Source organism: Podarcis melisellensis (assembly GCF_964234715.1).
Source record: "Podarcis melisellensis genome assembly, chromosome: 4".
Lineage (NCBI taxonomy): Eukaryota > Metazoa > Chordata > Lepidosauria > Squamata > Lacertidae > Podarcis > Podarcis melisellensis.
Genome location: NC_138531.1, coordinates 58,313,926 through 58,330,439, shown reverse-complemented (window position 1 = coordinate 58,330,439; position 16,514 = coordinate 58,313,926). Strand labels below are relative to the sequence as shown.

At 40.8% G+C, this 16,514-nt stretch overlaps 1 long non-coding RNA gene across 7 annotated transcripts in view; it reads left to right on the top strand.

The window, feature by feature from the left end:
• Positions 1-16,514, top strand: part of LOC309368254 — a 237,070-nt gene that overhangs the window by 22,065 nt on the left and 198,491 nt on the right. For 6 of the 7 annotated variants that reach the window (XR_014167666.1, XR_014167667.1, XR_014167668.1 and 3 more), the window contains one exon: positions 11,806-12,097. This is a non-coding gene — a long non-coding RNA (uncharacterized lncRNA). Of the gene's footprint in view, positions 1-11,557; positions 11,582-11,805; positions 12,098-16,514 lie in introns of those variants that run through there. The other variant, XR_014167672.1, reaches the window with a different exon arrangement.

Here is a 16,514-nt window from a genome sequence, read left to right as displayed (position 1 = left end):
TATTTTTTAAAAAAGAGAGTTTAAGATGCTTTGGCATATGTTTAGGAAATACATTCAAGGCTGTCTGCAGTTTTCACATGTAGCTTTACATAATTATGTTTTAAATTATGCAATAGGTTGGATGAAGTAATGACTGGATTATAGCCAATAAACTGAAGCTCAGTCCAGACAAGATAGATGGATTGTTAGCTGGTGGGTTTTCTGCCTAGCTAAGTTGTTTGTTCAGCCTCTTCTAAAGGAGATTGCTCCCCTGAAAATTCATGCTTGTAGTCAGGAGGGTGCTCATTGACCCACTTTTGTCACTAGAGACACAAGTGGCCTCCATGACCTTGAACGCCTTTTGCCAGTTTTTTTCTGGGATGTCATTTCCCCTGGACATGCATAGTCCTGCTTCAGTTACTCATGCCCTGGTAGCCTTCTGTTTGAGCTACGACAAAATGTCCTACATGGTGCTGCCTTTGAAAAGTGTCTGAAAACTTCAGCTAGCTCAAAATATGACTGTGGGACTCGGTTATGCAAGGACATCACACCAGTGTGTCACCAGCTTCAACTGACTCCCAGTAAGAGTCCGGGTCCAATTCAAGGTGCTGGTTTTGGCCTTAAAGGTTCTTCATGCCTTGGGACCAGGGTACCTTTAGGGAAGTCATTCTAAGAGTGTCCCCACCAAGTGAAGTGTTGTGGGTGGCTAAGGGAGAAAGGATGAGTTTGACCAAACTGCGGGAGGCAGTGGAAGACAGAAGTGCCTAGCGTGCTCTGGTCCATGGGGTCACGAAGAGTCGGACATGACTAAACGACTAAACAACAACAACAACAAGGGAGAAAGGACCTTTTCATTGGTAGCACCCCAGCTGTGGAATATCAGCCCCAGAGGCTCACTAGGCATGTCATTTCACCAGCCTTCAGGTTTTTCCAATTGTTTTAATCTGTTTTAGCTTTCAGCTGTTTTTACTCTCTGCCATAGTTTTTATGCTGTTTTCCACCATTTTTTTCTTTCTTCTTCCCAACACCAGTCAACGATGAGTACAAATATTGTATTTGCTGCTTCCTCCCTTCCCAGCTCCAGCTAGAGCTTGGTGCATGAGTGTCCATTGCCTGCCAGTGGCACATTCCCACCCCCAGGATTTATTTGCGTACATGTGTCTCTCTGTGTGGGAATTGTACAGTGGGCAGTGGGACACAGTTTAGCATTTCAGTACTTGGTTACCCAAGATACATTTTAATTCCTGGCTTGATCTATCAACTAAGCATTTAAATAATAGCAGGCAAATATAAAAATCAATGTTGTATTTTTAAATAAATGTCATGATTATTCACTGCATTGTGGATCTACTATGGGTGGAAAACAGGGTATGTTTAAATAAGACCCTTTGAACTGTTCAGTTATTGACTGGCTATTGTGAGCAACACAGTGGATATATAATCAAGCATAACGGCAACACTGCACACTAAATCTGTAGCTTTTCACAGTGTTTGCATTAACAGGGCTATGACTTCTTATCCTGTTCTATACACAGTTTAGCACGATGGTAGAAAGTGTTGGTATACAAACCTTGTGTGGCTTCAGTCAATAGAAGGCTGGGTTGAAACTTACAGATACAGTGAGGAGAAATACACATTGGGGTTTTCCAGGAAGGACCTAAGCTCTGCCCCTTCCTCCTGCTTGCTCTTCTGTCTTCCCTCTTCTGCTGCGTCAGGCAGCCATTAAAACCTTCTCTCATTATGTTAACTGAGAATCCAAAGCCATACTTATGAATTTGAAGTAACTGTAAGTAAAGGAACATTTTCTCTATCTTTACCAGTGGGACTCCTGTGTATTTAACGTTACTCTTTTTTTAAAGCAATGCTAGGGATATCTGTATGAGACAGATGATGGGTGGTAGGTTAAACTCCAGCTTCCAAGTTATTTTTACTCTGCTAAATATATATTAACTGCAAGCCAGCCAATATTATTTTTAAAAGCTTATTAGAAAGAAGCTCTCCCAGCTGGCTCTAGCTACTGATACAGTGAAGGTATTCAGACTCTTAGGCTGCAATTCTAAGCCCATTTACCCAGGAATAAGCCCCATTGAATCCAATAGGGCTACCTTCTAAGTACACATAGTTAGGAGTGCACTGTAACTTAGCATAAGGCTGAATCAGGTTCCATATGGTGTCATCAGTGGCCAACAATATGCAGTGAATAGTTTAGAGCCAAATTCAGACACTGCAGGCTTCCATTATGTTCTCAGGCTCAGCTGGTTTAAGTTACTTCTGCTTATGTAAGAGAAAAACCATTCCAGCTATTAAAACTGTTTGTGGTGTTTATTAGAAATATAATCTTAATACTGCCACAAAATAACATCTGATTGTATTTCAAGCAATGCGGGATTTTCTGTTTCAGTTCTGAAGCCAATGCTGGCTTTAATGCATCTTTCTTCACGATGCACATTCTCTGTTTAGTGCTAATGCATATTAAGGAGAGGTGAAAAACGTGGGCACTTGCAATGCATTCCACACTTGAGAGGATCCCAGAAAGCACCCTCATGGGATGTCCAGTATTTCTTCTGGCAACATAAATTTTGGCAGAAAGTACTAAAGAAGTGATTTGAAAAAATGTGCCATTTCTCTAGTCTTGTTCATGTCTTCCTTCAATCAACTGCTCTCCCATTAAAGTAGGTCAAGTGAAACCTCACCCCCTTTGTTTCAGAATCATAGAATTGTAAGAGTTGGAAGGTATCCCGAGGGTCATCTAGTCCAACCTCCTGCAACGCAGGAATCTCAACTAAAGCATCTATGACAGATGGCCATCCAACCTCTGCTTTAAAACATCCAGTGAAAGAGAGGCCACCACCTCATTCCACTGTTGAACAGCTGGTGTTTAGTCAGAATCTCCTTTCTTGCAACTTGAATCCATTGGTTCAGGTCCTACATGCACCATGAGACAGCGCTCCAGACATCCCCCTCAAACTGTCCGCTAAGTGCTCTTGCAAATGCCCCTGCTTACGACTCCAGTACATGAGCTTCCATAAGCTGCAATCATCTAAGTAGAACTGCTGCTGGCTGCTAACTCATCCCCAATTCTCTTTTAAAATAATACATTTTGCTATGAGTTTGCTATTTATATGACCTTAGAAAATCACACCGCCACCATATCAGATTCACTTGGAGGAAGCCTTTGACCAATGATGATGGAATTTTTTTTTTAAAAAAGTTTTTTGCCTGATGTTCCAGCTGCCACTTATAACTGCAGTGTAAGGTAGATCTTCTCTGCTGCAGAAACATTGGCCTCTGGATATGTTGTATTTATATAGGAATGTTTCATAATTGTTGCTTGTTACTAATATGGTAGCATTTGGAGAGCATAATGAGCCTATCACGCAATAATATTTTTAGGATTTTCTTTGCATTCATGCAAACTACTAATGTTCTTTATTTGACATTTATTCTAACAAATATAAATGCTACAATTGAGTTTTATTCAGAAGCCTTTCAAGCACCCTCTTGCATAATGACTATAAGGCCAAACGTTGTGCTCTGTTTCTTCATCCCATGCATTTCTGCTCCTCCAGGTTTTCCTTCAGTTTCTCTTTTTTTTGCAATAGCAACCAAGGGAACAGCATACACTGAAGGTAACTCAAATGTGGGTGACCAACTATGTTTTTGTTTCATCCTTGGAATTTAATTTACGCATGGGGAAGGCTCTGTCTTAGTCATGAGATTTCTGAAGGACCATTCGTTGTGAAGAGCATCCTGCATAGTTTTTTTTTTTTAAAAAAAAAGCTATGGAGGATTTGAATGCAAAGGTTTCTGCTGCTCATGTTCAGACATGCACCAAGAGCTGCATAGAAAATTATTTACTTGGAGCAACTGAGAAGCTCTCTTATAATACTCCTTAACTTGTTTAAACCAAACCACAGAGACTCTTGCAATAGTCTGTTTTTGAATAGCTAACATCAGAGCATCATTTGCTATCAGGTGCATGGCAATAACTTGAGTCAGTCAAAAAGGATGAGGACTGGCTGTGACAGGCTGCTTGTGCCTTTATCCTGGAGACCTAGACCAGCATGCTTTTCTTTCAACTTCTTATTAACCTTACATGTGCCCTGGGTGAAAGCGTAAGTAGAATATCAAATGTATTGTGTCTTACCATCAACAGTAAGGTGTACATTGCTAAGCAGCTAAATCTTTTAGCATCCCCTGCTGGTTCTTAGGGGCATCATGCAGCTAAATCCTTGTGTGTGATTTTCAATGTGCATTCATTAGGATTGCCCCTCTCCTGCCTTCTTCCAGCATGAGAGGTGAGCTGGGAAACGAGTAAGAGGAATCCAAGCACGAAACTTGTAATTATACAACCAGGGTTGCCCTTAAGTGGCTATAGTTTCCAGTTAATGAGGTGGTGTTGCAATATATAATGCTACTAATTTAGCGGATAAGAAAGTGATATCATACATTAAGTGTGGCTGTTCTGTAAGGAGAAGCAGACATGCTAAGGTTGTCTTAGAAGAGTCAATAATATCTTTTTTTCCACTGAGCAAACTTTAGCTGGATGTTCACTTTTACATTATGTCACTCTCACTTATCTAATGCATTTTCACAGGCTGGCAGCATTTTAAGGGCGAGTCATGTACTGGGATTTTGGATTCTTAGCTAATGTGGGTCAGTCATTTCCTAGTCCTGTGACACAGTCCAGCACCCAATTGGTCTGCATACTTGGAGGGCTGGTCCTTACTGAACTTTTGTAGAAGCATAATCATGGCTTTAGTCAATGTGTCCAGAATTTGAAGTTTATGAAGGAGACGAATTAGTGGAGGGATTAGTGAATCTAAATTCAGGCTATAAAACTTCACAGATAATTTATTTGGATAGGAAATTTAAGTGTGTGCACGTTGTGTGTTTTTCTGTAACTGAGAAGTTGCCTGTCCTCCAATAATGTTTACTATTTGCTGGTTTTTTAAAATAATTTGCTTAATCTTGGATGCACTGGATTATTAGACTGATATCTTAATAAAAGTTACTAATGTGGTAATAAGTTATTTATTAAAGTTAGTAAGTTTCTGTAGGTCCTCCTTGGACATCACCAGAGGAATCATTTATTACTTTCTCTCTAGACAGTGAGCCAAGAGTTTATTGGTTTTCTTGCTTTTGTCAGTAAATGCTTTACTTGCCTCAATTATATTTATTAAATCTAGCTGTCTTCTGTTTATATTTAAATATTGTTCAATCTTATGGTCGTTTAGGTTGAGTTTCTTTTTTCTTGCAAAAGTTTTTCTTTGTTTTCTTTGTTTCTTTTTGGGGTCTTTATTTACAATCCCTAGTTTTCCTTTAAACAGTGTTGTACTATAAACATTTTCAGGGCCCTTCTGTTCAACAATTCCACATGTGCAGGCCAAGGGCAATTTATCAACACACATTTCTTTAAAGTCACAGCATCTACTTCCCCAAAACATGCTTTGGTATACAGCTCAATTATTCTGTTCTCTGTGCTTTTTTAACTTCTTTCTTTTTCAGTTTCAAAAAATACAAACAACAAACAATCCCTTATATTGATACCCAGCAAGAAACATTCAATGCATATACAAAGTAAATGATACAGTCAAACAATAAGGGTCTTCTGCTCTCTTCCTTAACAGATTGTCCCAGAGTGAGCTATGGATAGCTGCTGGTGAGGGGACAACACTGGGCTTTTCAGCATACTGAATAAACATGTACCGTACCATTTCAAAATCATCTTTGGCCTTTGTGTTCCTGGGCGCTCTTATGACCATAACGACTATATTTCATATTCTATCCCACCATGCCTCTAGCAGAGTTAAGAGTAGCTGTTTTCTGGATTGTGTAATTATGTATATTTCTAGCTGCAGACATGAAAAAGATTAGTAGGTCCTTAAAAAATAAATTATGATGGTCATCCATAAACAGATTTAATAAAGCTAGCCTTGGATCAACCTGTCCTGTAATACAAGAAACTTCTTCAAATATGAATTTCCAAAATAGTTGTACAGGCCTGCATTCCCACCACATATGGCTATATGAACCTAACTGCTGACATCCTCTCCGACATAAGTGACTTGAATAAGAGCTCAACCTGTTCTCTGTGCTTGACATCAGGTGGAATCCCTTGTTTCTCTATAGGAAGAATATACTCACTAGTTGGCCACTAGGCAGGTTGAGAGGCTAGCGCTGACTGGATAATTGCTACACTGTACAAGCAAGCAAGAAAGAAAGTTGGGCCTCTCTTCAGTTGAAGCCTTTCCCTTCCTCATTCCTCCTGGGCAGTGATACTGACCAAGACAGAATTTTGGGACAGAAGTCCAAAACTCCCCTCAACAGAATGAGCAGTTGGACCCACAAACATAGCATTCCTAGTTAAAGAACCCCCTCAAAATCTAGCATTGTCAAGCTGCACTGGTGCTCCTGGGTCTCAAGACTTAAAGAAGCCCTCCAGAGTAGGTAGGACAAATAGTGCTAAAGATCCAACAGCTGATTTATTTGCAGGGCTCCTAGTCTGCTAAGAGGCCTACCCCGTGGCCTATACTGTGCCAACGCACCAGCAACTGCTGCAGGATTTTGACCGAGTTCTCCACATAGTGTTCCCATTCTATATAGCTGTGACTTAACAAGAAACGGAAACTTCTTATTGTAGGATGGGCCTAGCTTTCAAGGGTGGTTCAGAGCATAAGTGAGACACATGCTTCTGGTGACAGATCTAATAATGAACACCTCCACTCACAATAGCTTGCCTTGTATAATGCAGGGCAGGAAATTAATCCTTGGGCTATTGCAGATGTGAAGGTAAGAATTTTTTGTAGTCTTACCACTGCTAGGTTTGAAGCCAGCACTCTCAGCCTGGTGGAAATGGTAGCAGATGGTGCATGGGTAAGCCTGGCTGGGGTGCTAGTGTGGTTTGGAAGACACAAGCCCCTGTACTCTAAAGAACTGGGAGCTAGGGGCAAGCTCTGAATCAAGTTTCTACTACATTGTGCTGTAGGGAGGGGTGCCCTTATCTGAGTATGGAAGGGATAAACTAGAGATGAGACTTCTGTATTCAGATTGTTTTCCTGTGCAGCAGGTAGGATTTTCTCTTCTCTCCTAACATAACCTTGATATGCAGGTGTGTGCCTGTATAGGTGCACACAAAAAGGCTGAGAAAAATGATATACAGTCATACCTTGTTACGTTTGCTTCAGGTTACGTCTTTTCAGGATGCGTCCCGTGGCGACCCGGAAGTACCGGAAAGGGTTACTTCCGGGTTTCGCCGCTCACGCATGCGCAGACACGCAAAATGATGTCACGTGCATGCGCAGAAGCGGCAAATCGCAACCCGTGCATGCACAGGTGCAGGTTGCGTTCCTTTTAGGTTGTGAACGGGGCTCTGGAACAGATCCAGTTCACAACCAGAGGTTCCACTGTAGTCAGGTCAGGATTCTGAACTGTGGCTGCTCCAGGAAAATTGGAACAGTTGGAGTGCCAATGAGTGTTCTAATCATACATCAAGCGAACAGAAGCTACAGATAGTGTAACTTGCGCTGTGAATGAAGATGTGAGCAGGAGGCAGATGTTGTCTAAGCATGCAGTAGGAAGTTTTAATAACCCATTGAGGAAATACATTAGCAGGCTCGAGATGACTTGCCTCTTTCCATTTCCTCTATGAGTTAAAGTTGCAACATTTGGGGCTTTTTAGAGGACAGAAGAGTGAGCAAGAGGGGAAATGACAGGTGTATAAAATTCTGCATGGTTGGAGAACGTGGATACAGAGAGGAAATTCTCTCCCTCTCATAGCACTAGAACTAGGGACATCCAACAAACCTGAATATTGGAAGGTGCAGGGCTGACAAAAGAAAGTTCTGCTTCACAGATTAGACAAATTCATGTAGGATAATATTATATTCTCCTTCCAGTGTTGTAGGCAGTATACCAGTGGCTGGGAATCACAGGTGGGAAGAGTGGTGAGGAGAGTATTGTTCTGCTCATGTTCTGCTTGTTTGTGTTTGGAGAAGAACAAACCCCAGTGTGCGAATTCACCTATAAGATGAGGCCAGCCTCTGGTTTGTTTGCATTTCTCTGGCATGGCAGCAGCAGGAGTGGGGAAGGAGCAAAATGAGGACCTTTGAGCAGCATGACCCTGCACTCTGCTCATTCACATTAAGCCACGGCTTATTTTTACCTATTGTTTATTTTCAACCATGATTTAATGTGATGCATGAACCTTTTTAATTTGAGCACTCTTAATTGTATAAATTAGAAGACCTGAAAACTCATCTGACTTGTGGAAACTGAATTATAACCATAACTGCTAGTCTTTATTATGCTACATAATGTATGAGATAATTCAGTCCCTCCCCCCAATGTTATCTACCATATAGAATCTAATGGGCGTGAGCTAGATAGAGTTAGGCATTCTATAAGCCCCACTGATTTCAAGTGATCACTCCACACCTGGGCTGGATCTTGCCCTACTATAGATGTCTGATTAAATCATTGGCTACCAGCAGGTCGATATCACACTTCCCTGCTGTTCTGTGTTTGTGACACACTATAATCTGGAAAATGTGGCTTAATATATAGGGGCATATAGGGTGAAGAGTATCCGCTTTTGGTCATTGGTTGATCTAGAGACCTGCAGTGCCAACTGGTTACATGATTCTATTTAGGGCTAAATATATCAAGTTGCTTTCCCAGGAAGTTATCTGCACATGCTTTTCTATCCATGTTGTATGTCAGGCTGATTTTTAAAGGAATAAAAATTAGTTCACTGCTTAGTTAGCTTTTCCTCCAGATTTCATCTATATTATTTATTTTCATATTTGATTGTAATTTGTTTAAAGTAAGACTGCTAATGGAGCAGTGATCAGTAATTAGTTGGCAGTCATGCTATGGCAAGAATATAAAAATGGAAAGATTAAAAAAAAGTGGGTGACCTTCAGAAAGACTTCTTTAAAACCTTATACTATTTGTCACTGGCTGCCTTGGAACATGTCTCATTTGCAAACTATACAAAAACCAGATATGTTGCCTTTAGAACAAAGAAACAATATTTATATGAACTGAATTGTGCATCTTAAAATACAGATAAAATGTACTTCAGGTTATTCATTTAACACAAGGGTAGGCAACCTAAGGCCCATGGGCCAGATCTGATCCAATCACCTTCTAAATCCGGCCCGCGCACGGTCCAGGAATCAGAATGTTTTTACATGATTAGAATGTGTCCTTTTTAAAAAATGCATCTCTGGGTTATTTGTGGGGCCTGCCTGGTGTTTTTACATGAGTTATTTGGGGGGCATAGGAATTCGTTCATTTCCCCCCTCAAAATACAGCCTGGTCCACCACATGGTCTGAGGGACGGTAGACCGACCCACGGCTGAAAAAGGTTGCTGACCCCTGATTTAACACCTGCATTTGCAGAGAGAGGAAATGTGGATTCTTAGTAGCAATGCAGGTAACTGTCATTCTGATATTGATTAGTTTCCTATTTTTCCAGACTTGGGTTAAGTTTGCCACATTCAAGGGAATTCATCTGTTTTATATTGTGTATATCTCCAAATGTGCATATTTTTGTAATTTCCCTTATGATGCATTTTCACTAATGTGTTTTTATGCACATTTTGCACACTTTCCCCAGATATATGCATTTTGTACACGCTCTTTGTTGAAGAACTGCACCACAAAAATTGAAGACATGCAAATTTTCAAGGATAGATGTGTTTCGGTTTGCATATTATTTCGGGAAGTGCGAATTTTGAACTTTCGCTCGAAAATGAGTACCAAACTGACCCCCCCCCCCGAGTGCTTAGTTGAGTTTATGACAATCCATGCTATGGCACGAATTCATGTATGTATGTATGAATAAATAAATCTTAATTGCAATATACAATTCCCTGTACAAACCAGATCTAAAAATGGTTAATTTAACCAAGGGTGGGGTGGGACGGGACACAGAGAAGCGTTCCTCTGTTGTAAGCATTTTATGCATCTCTAATAAAATGCCATCTAACAATCCATATTTGTATGCGTGTGTAATTTATAACAATGAACATGTGGAGCAAACGGGTCTAAGCAGTATTCTTTTCCTCTTGCTATCAGACAAAGGTAATTAATAATATAAATGCACCTTATGTCTATATTCAGAGGTTCGTAAACCATAGAAATCTTGAGGTTTGAATAAAAGCCAGACAGCTTCCTCTTCTTGTTGCCATATGCTACATCATTTACCTTCTTGGGGTGTGTGTGTGTGTGTGTGTGTACAAGCAATCTGTATTCTGAAGAATTGTGCTCTTTCTTTTCATTCTGCTCTGTCGGTGGTCATCACAGCTATTCTCTTCATGAATATGTAAATCCCATGCATAAAACCACAAAAATTAGCATGACATCTCTTCGCCCACCCCACCCCACCTGCCCCGAACGTGACCAATTATATTGAACTAATACATGAAAAGTGATGATTTAATCTTTTGGCCAGATGAATAGTTTCCGGGACGGCTACAAGGGAGTCTATTAAATATCAAACCGTTGGATACGTACATATATAGCCACCCTATGCATCTAATGATCATCACACTTCTGTGGGTCTGTGATGGTGCAGATGCAGATATATTTCCCTGGATCTAGTTAGGCGTAGTACTTTGGCGTTGCCCTATCTATCTGTGCATTTGCCGACTTGAAGCATATTTGTCTTTTCGGTTTCTTAGCGGAAGGCTACAGTGAAAAATGGGGAAGGGAAGGTTAAATAAATAAATGGAGGAAAAGGAAAGAAGGTTTGAAAGCAGATCCTGCATTTTCCCCATGTGCTCTCAATTCATTTAGTTAAAGGATGGAAGCACCGATGGGTGGTGTGGGTGGGGGGTGAGAACCATAAGCAATTGATGCATTTTATTATTTAAATCACCAACCGTGTTCATGCACATTTATATCGGGTGACGTCAATGCGACCTTTTTTTTTTTTTTTTTTTTGGAACGGTGGTACTGCAGCTCATACACAGTAATTAGGCTGATGTAATTATAGTTAAAACAAAGGAGGATGCCGCTGCTGATGGCTTTTTTAAAAAATTGAAATATTAAAGGCGGACACATTTTCCAGCACATGGTAAATGAACCTGAACTGCTGTCAGGGGCTAGGAGGACAGTGTGGCCAGTTGCACCTATTGTGTCACTGCTGTAGAAAGGAGCTTACTGATTGGCCACTGTCTGCAGCACATAATACTGACTGGTTATAAAAGACATGTCTGGGGGAGAAAGCCTGTAGGTACTCCATTGTCTGGCAAAGTTGATATCACTGCATTCCCCCCCCCCTTCTCCTTCCCAGAGAGTCAGACAGCTGAACTGTAAAAGCTGTACAGATTTTTTCCCCTCCTTTCTCTTACAATACAGATTTTTTTTTTTGTTTCGTTTCGTTTGGTATCATGGCCCCGCTTCAGTTTGCATACTTAAACAGAATACTAATTAAGATCCCTTGTCTTAAATAGAAAAATTACACGGATGCAAATAGGAAAAAACCCCCAGCGCTTTAGCTCTTTTTTTCTTTAAAAAAAAATCGAAAGGGTTGGGTCTGTGCCAAGAAATCGGTCACAGTCCTTAGAGTGAAATGAAGAATTTTGTAATCAAGGTAAACAAAGAAGCGTCTTGCTTGCTTTTTCTTCCTGCCTTTATTTCTCAGAGAGCCAACGTTACTCTCATTTGCTATAGGTCACCTCCTGTATTTTAGAAAGTTTCTGAGTGACATAATTTCAAACTATACAAACCAGCTGCAATCGGGGGTTATTAATCCTTCTTAGGATGCAATTTGGTGAAAGAACTGCTTTTTAAAAAAATGTCTTTTCTGTATTATAGACGGATCTAACAACGTAGTCTGGGCTCCGTGCCAAAGGCTGGTATTTCACAGCAGCGACCGCCTTACAGATGAGCTGTGGGAAGCAAGAGGGAGAATCTCTTAGGGTGCCACTACTATGGAGACACAGCTGGGCTGAACATGATTTGCTTCATACGACAACAAGAGAGGCAGAAAAGTGTCTGGTTCAAGCGCTGCCCAAGCAGGCAGTAACCAGAAGAGCTAGCAGCCAATCCGGCCAAGCTGCACTGTTCGAAACCAGCTCCACATCTCAGCCAATCAGTGACATCATTGGTGAGAAACTCATTTACATCATGCAGTAATGAACTTTATTTAATGTATCCTTTTTCTCCCCCCCCCCCCTCCCTGAGATTAGGTCGCTCAATTAATTATTCTGCCAGCATAATTTGAATCACTATGCAAAATGGTGGCTGCATTTTCCCAGATGCTGTGAGGTGTGTGTGTGTATGTGCTTTAACTCTCTGTTGTCTCAGGAGGAGGGAGGTGTTGATAACCATGGGCACTATTTCACTTGTGTTGGGGTTTTTTTGGCCTTATGTAGCTTTTAAAGCAGCTTTACTTCTCTAATAATAGGGATATATTGCTTCATATTGTGTGCATCAAAAACCTTTCCTCCATTACAACATTCTTTCAAGACTTGGGAAGGTAACATGGGGTAAAGAGGTTGCGGCAGCATAAGATCACTCTGCACTTAAGCATTTGTCTGAATGCTTCCAGACTTCTTATGCTGCAAAATCTCTTCACATTCTATTCTCTTTTCTTGCAAGTATATGTCACATCTGAACCATGTTCGTGCTGCATTTAATTTTCTGCCACTTTTCTGCCTAGATGTGATTTTATTAATGAAAAGGATTGAGGTCATTTCTGAACAAATTTCATTCCCACTCCTCTCGCCCCCTGCACAAAGCACCTGATTAGCATCCCTTTTGCCAGAATAACTGAATGCAAGAGTGTGTGAAAAGAAGTTAAGATGAGAGCTGGCTTGAGGCTATTTTGAGCAAAGCAATATATAGACTCCGTCACTGGTTATAGTTTTTTTGTGTTTAACACTTGCATATTAATCCCCCAAATAATAGCTCTTTTCCTTTATGAGACTTTTTCTGCAAGCAAACAATGGTGCTAAATACCTCCCTTCTTTCTCCTCCCTTCCTTTTTTATGCATTGTTTCATGAACAGTGCTTCTTTATAAAAGGAAAACGCTTGGCAAGCCAATAATGTGTCAAACATGTGGGTTTAGTTCTTTGTGGGTAAAGTAATTTGTTGTGCAAGTGACTTAAAAACAGCCCAGAATACTGTGGAACGCAGAGATTTCAGACCACATAACCGAATGAAACAAGTTTTGTTCTACAGTATCCTAATCGCTGGAACAGGATCAGATAGGAGACGAATTTAATATTGTCTTATTGAATTATAGCTCGTGGGCTTCAAGTACTCAGTAAGAAGCACAGCTTTATTTAAAAATAAAAATACTGCAGGAACTCGTCTTTGATGTATTTTTTTTAAAATCACAAATAGGCATGATTAGTTTATTACGTTCATCTGTGTAATCATCAGTATAGTCACTTTGAAAAGAATACAGAGGATTTAAATGCTAAAACGATGCTTCTTTCAATGCATGATGGATTCCATCATGCCATCATCAGTATTCCGTGTGTGCTTGTCCTTATTCAGCCACTAGCTCCCCTGCTGCAGATCCTGTAATTTGAATCATGCGTAATAATATATTATCCTACTGGGGGCCTTCTTTCAGTAGGAGAGTAGTTTTATACATTCAGCTATGAGAGAACTCTTGGCACTATGCCAGCTCTGAGCCATTATTCACACAGGCAATCAAGATAGACTTCCTTAAGGAATAACATCTGCACAACTACATGTGCCAGAAATCTGCAACCTCCTCCATGTTATAAATTAGGCTTTCTTGGAACCTTGAATACTTGCAAATATGAAAAGGATAAGGAATTCGTCAAAAGTGGATTGGGTGTGCCACGTGATGAAAGCCAGGAAACAGAATGGATAATGGTGGTGGAGGGATTGAAAACAAAAACTGAGGGTTGCTCTTAACATTTCATCCTTATGTCAAATATTTATATATTTTAAAGTGAAAATTGTTTTCTGCTGACAGAGAGATTTTCCAGATAATATGACTGTGTTGTCCGTTGGGATCTTGGGGGAAAATTTCAGAAGTTTGTAAGCTCCAATGGCTAACTCGAGGTATTCAGTATGATACCCAGCACAATGAAGTAGGAAGGAAAACCAAGGAACAAAAGACAGAATATATTAGAAAACTCAACTTGAAGAAGACAAATTGCATTTAACTGGGATCCTTAACTATTAAGGAAATGTAGATTTCTGTTACAATCCATTGGAAGCATATTTCATCACCAAAAAAAAAGAGGATGAGGATTGGCGTAATTTATCATTTATTTATTTAAAATATTTCTAGTTCCTTTCCATTCAAAAAAGAATTTCAAGGCCGGTTAAAATCACAACACATGATATGTATCAAAATCCAACAAAGCTAAAAGACTAGTAAAATATTTAAATATTGCAATAAACTCAGTGATTACCAGTTCACCCAGAGGAGTGGGAAAATAAGTAGGTACAGCCAACTTGTGACTTTTCCTGTGGTTAGGTTCTGGGGATTGTAAAAAGGTAAAGGTAAAGGCACCCCTGCCCGTACGGGCCAGTCTTGCCAGACTCTAGGGTTGTGCACTCATCTCACTCTATAGGCCGGGAGCCAGCGCTGTCCGGGTCACGTGGCCAGCGTGACAAGCTGCATTTGGCGAGCCAGCACAGCACACGGAACGCCATTTACCTTCCCGCTGGTAAGCGGTCCCTATTTATCTACTTGCACCCGGAGGTGCTTTCGAACTGCTTGGTTGGCAGGCGCTGGGACCGAAAGACGGGAGCGCACCCCGCCGCGGGGATTCGAACCGGCCACCATGTGATCGGCAAGTCCTAGGCACTGAGATTTTACCCACAGCGCCACTCGCGTCCCACGTCTGGGAATTGTACCCAAAGCTAAAAATGCATGCAGCCAGAATAACCCCAGGCTGCAGCTTGACACAGCTATCCCTCTCTTTCTGGAGCCAACATGCCAACTGGGAGCTCTTAAGCTATCCAGCTTGCTTACTGGGTTCTGGGAGCTCTCACACCAGCTCTGGGAGGGTCCTGTGAGATCCCAGAGCTGGTGTGAAGCCTTCCCAGAGCCTGGTAAGCAAGGCACAGAACTCAAAACTCTTTCCGTGGCAGGAAGACACTCTCTGTGCAAATGGCTCTTCATTTAACCTGCAGGATTTCAAGCAGCTGACCTTCAACTGCATATAGTTAAATGTGCATAAGACATAGCCATACTGTACTGCAATGTTCTCTGTGTAGAACTGTCTTTGAAGAGAAAGTGTGGAAGGTTCAACTGATCCAAACTTCTACCAGAAGGCTTGTAGGAACTTGGTGGATTGATCATATCATAACACTTTTCCATTAGTTACATTGGTTATCCATTTGTTTCCAGGCTCTGTTTGAAGTGCTGTTGTTAAACTTTTGAAGTGCTTAATGGTTTGGATGGAGGGCTACCTATACCCATATGAGCCTGTCCAGTCCCTGAGTTCTGCCTCAGGAATCCCGAACTTGGGCCACCCGCTAAAGTTGATTAGGTTGACTGCTGCCAGGGACAGGGAGTTTTTATTGGTGCCCACACTCTTGTGAGGTTCCTGCTCCTGAGAAATCTCTTTGGCCCTTTCTCTCACAGGTTTTAAGTTGCCCTAAAGATTAAATACTTCTCTGTTCCACCAAGCTTTTTACTGGTTTTTCATTTTTTTGCTTGCCTCTGGTATATGATTTCATCTGAGGCTATTTTATTGTATTATAAATTTTGTCACTTGATTTGTTTCTCTTGTAAGCTGCCTTGTGAAGGTGTGCCCTGTGCAGCGGCGCGAAATATATTAAATAATCAAACAATGCATTTGGCAATATGCATTTTTATTGATTCAGGCAGTATAAAGAGAGATGGCATCTCTAAAATATTGTGTGTGTGTCATTTTCCCTTGGGACAAGTCGTGAACTTTCATCCACTCTGTTCATTGATGTGAGACTCATGTGGTTAGAGCCAAAATCTCAATAGTTGCAATCTGAAGATAAACTCAATACTCTCATCACACTGCCTGCTGGTAAGTTGCTGTTAGCGGAGGACAATATGAGGTCATCAATGGTGCCATAGTTGCTCATGTTCAGATGATATTCCTTATTGCTTTTGACTTGTCAACCTGCCTGATATGAAGAATACATCACTCTGAGCCTTTCCACTTGGTTTTTACTTTCCATTCCATTGCCCAAGGAAGTCATGATCCTGGATCTGTCCTGATGCTTTTAAAATAATATCCGTTTCCAGCTCTGCATTTTTACGCTTTGGGTACGATTTGATCTACTTTTCTTTTATACTCTTTGTTTCCATAACTGTATTAGGTGTAACCCATTGCTATTAATGAGGAGTCAGGCCCCCTTTGTTAATCAGAACCTGAGACCCTAGCTTTATTTCATAGTTGTACTAAACAGATCTATAAAGCTGCTAGCCTCTTTTTTTTTTTAGCTTCCATAGAAAAACGGTTCCAAAAGACTTGGTTAAATATCTCCGATTTTCTGGACTGTTTGTGGGATTCTAGACACTGATTGAAAGGACCCTAGGGTCAATAAT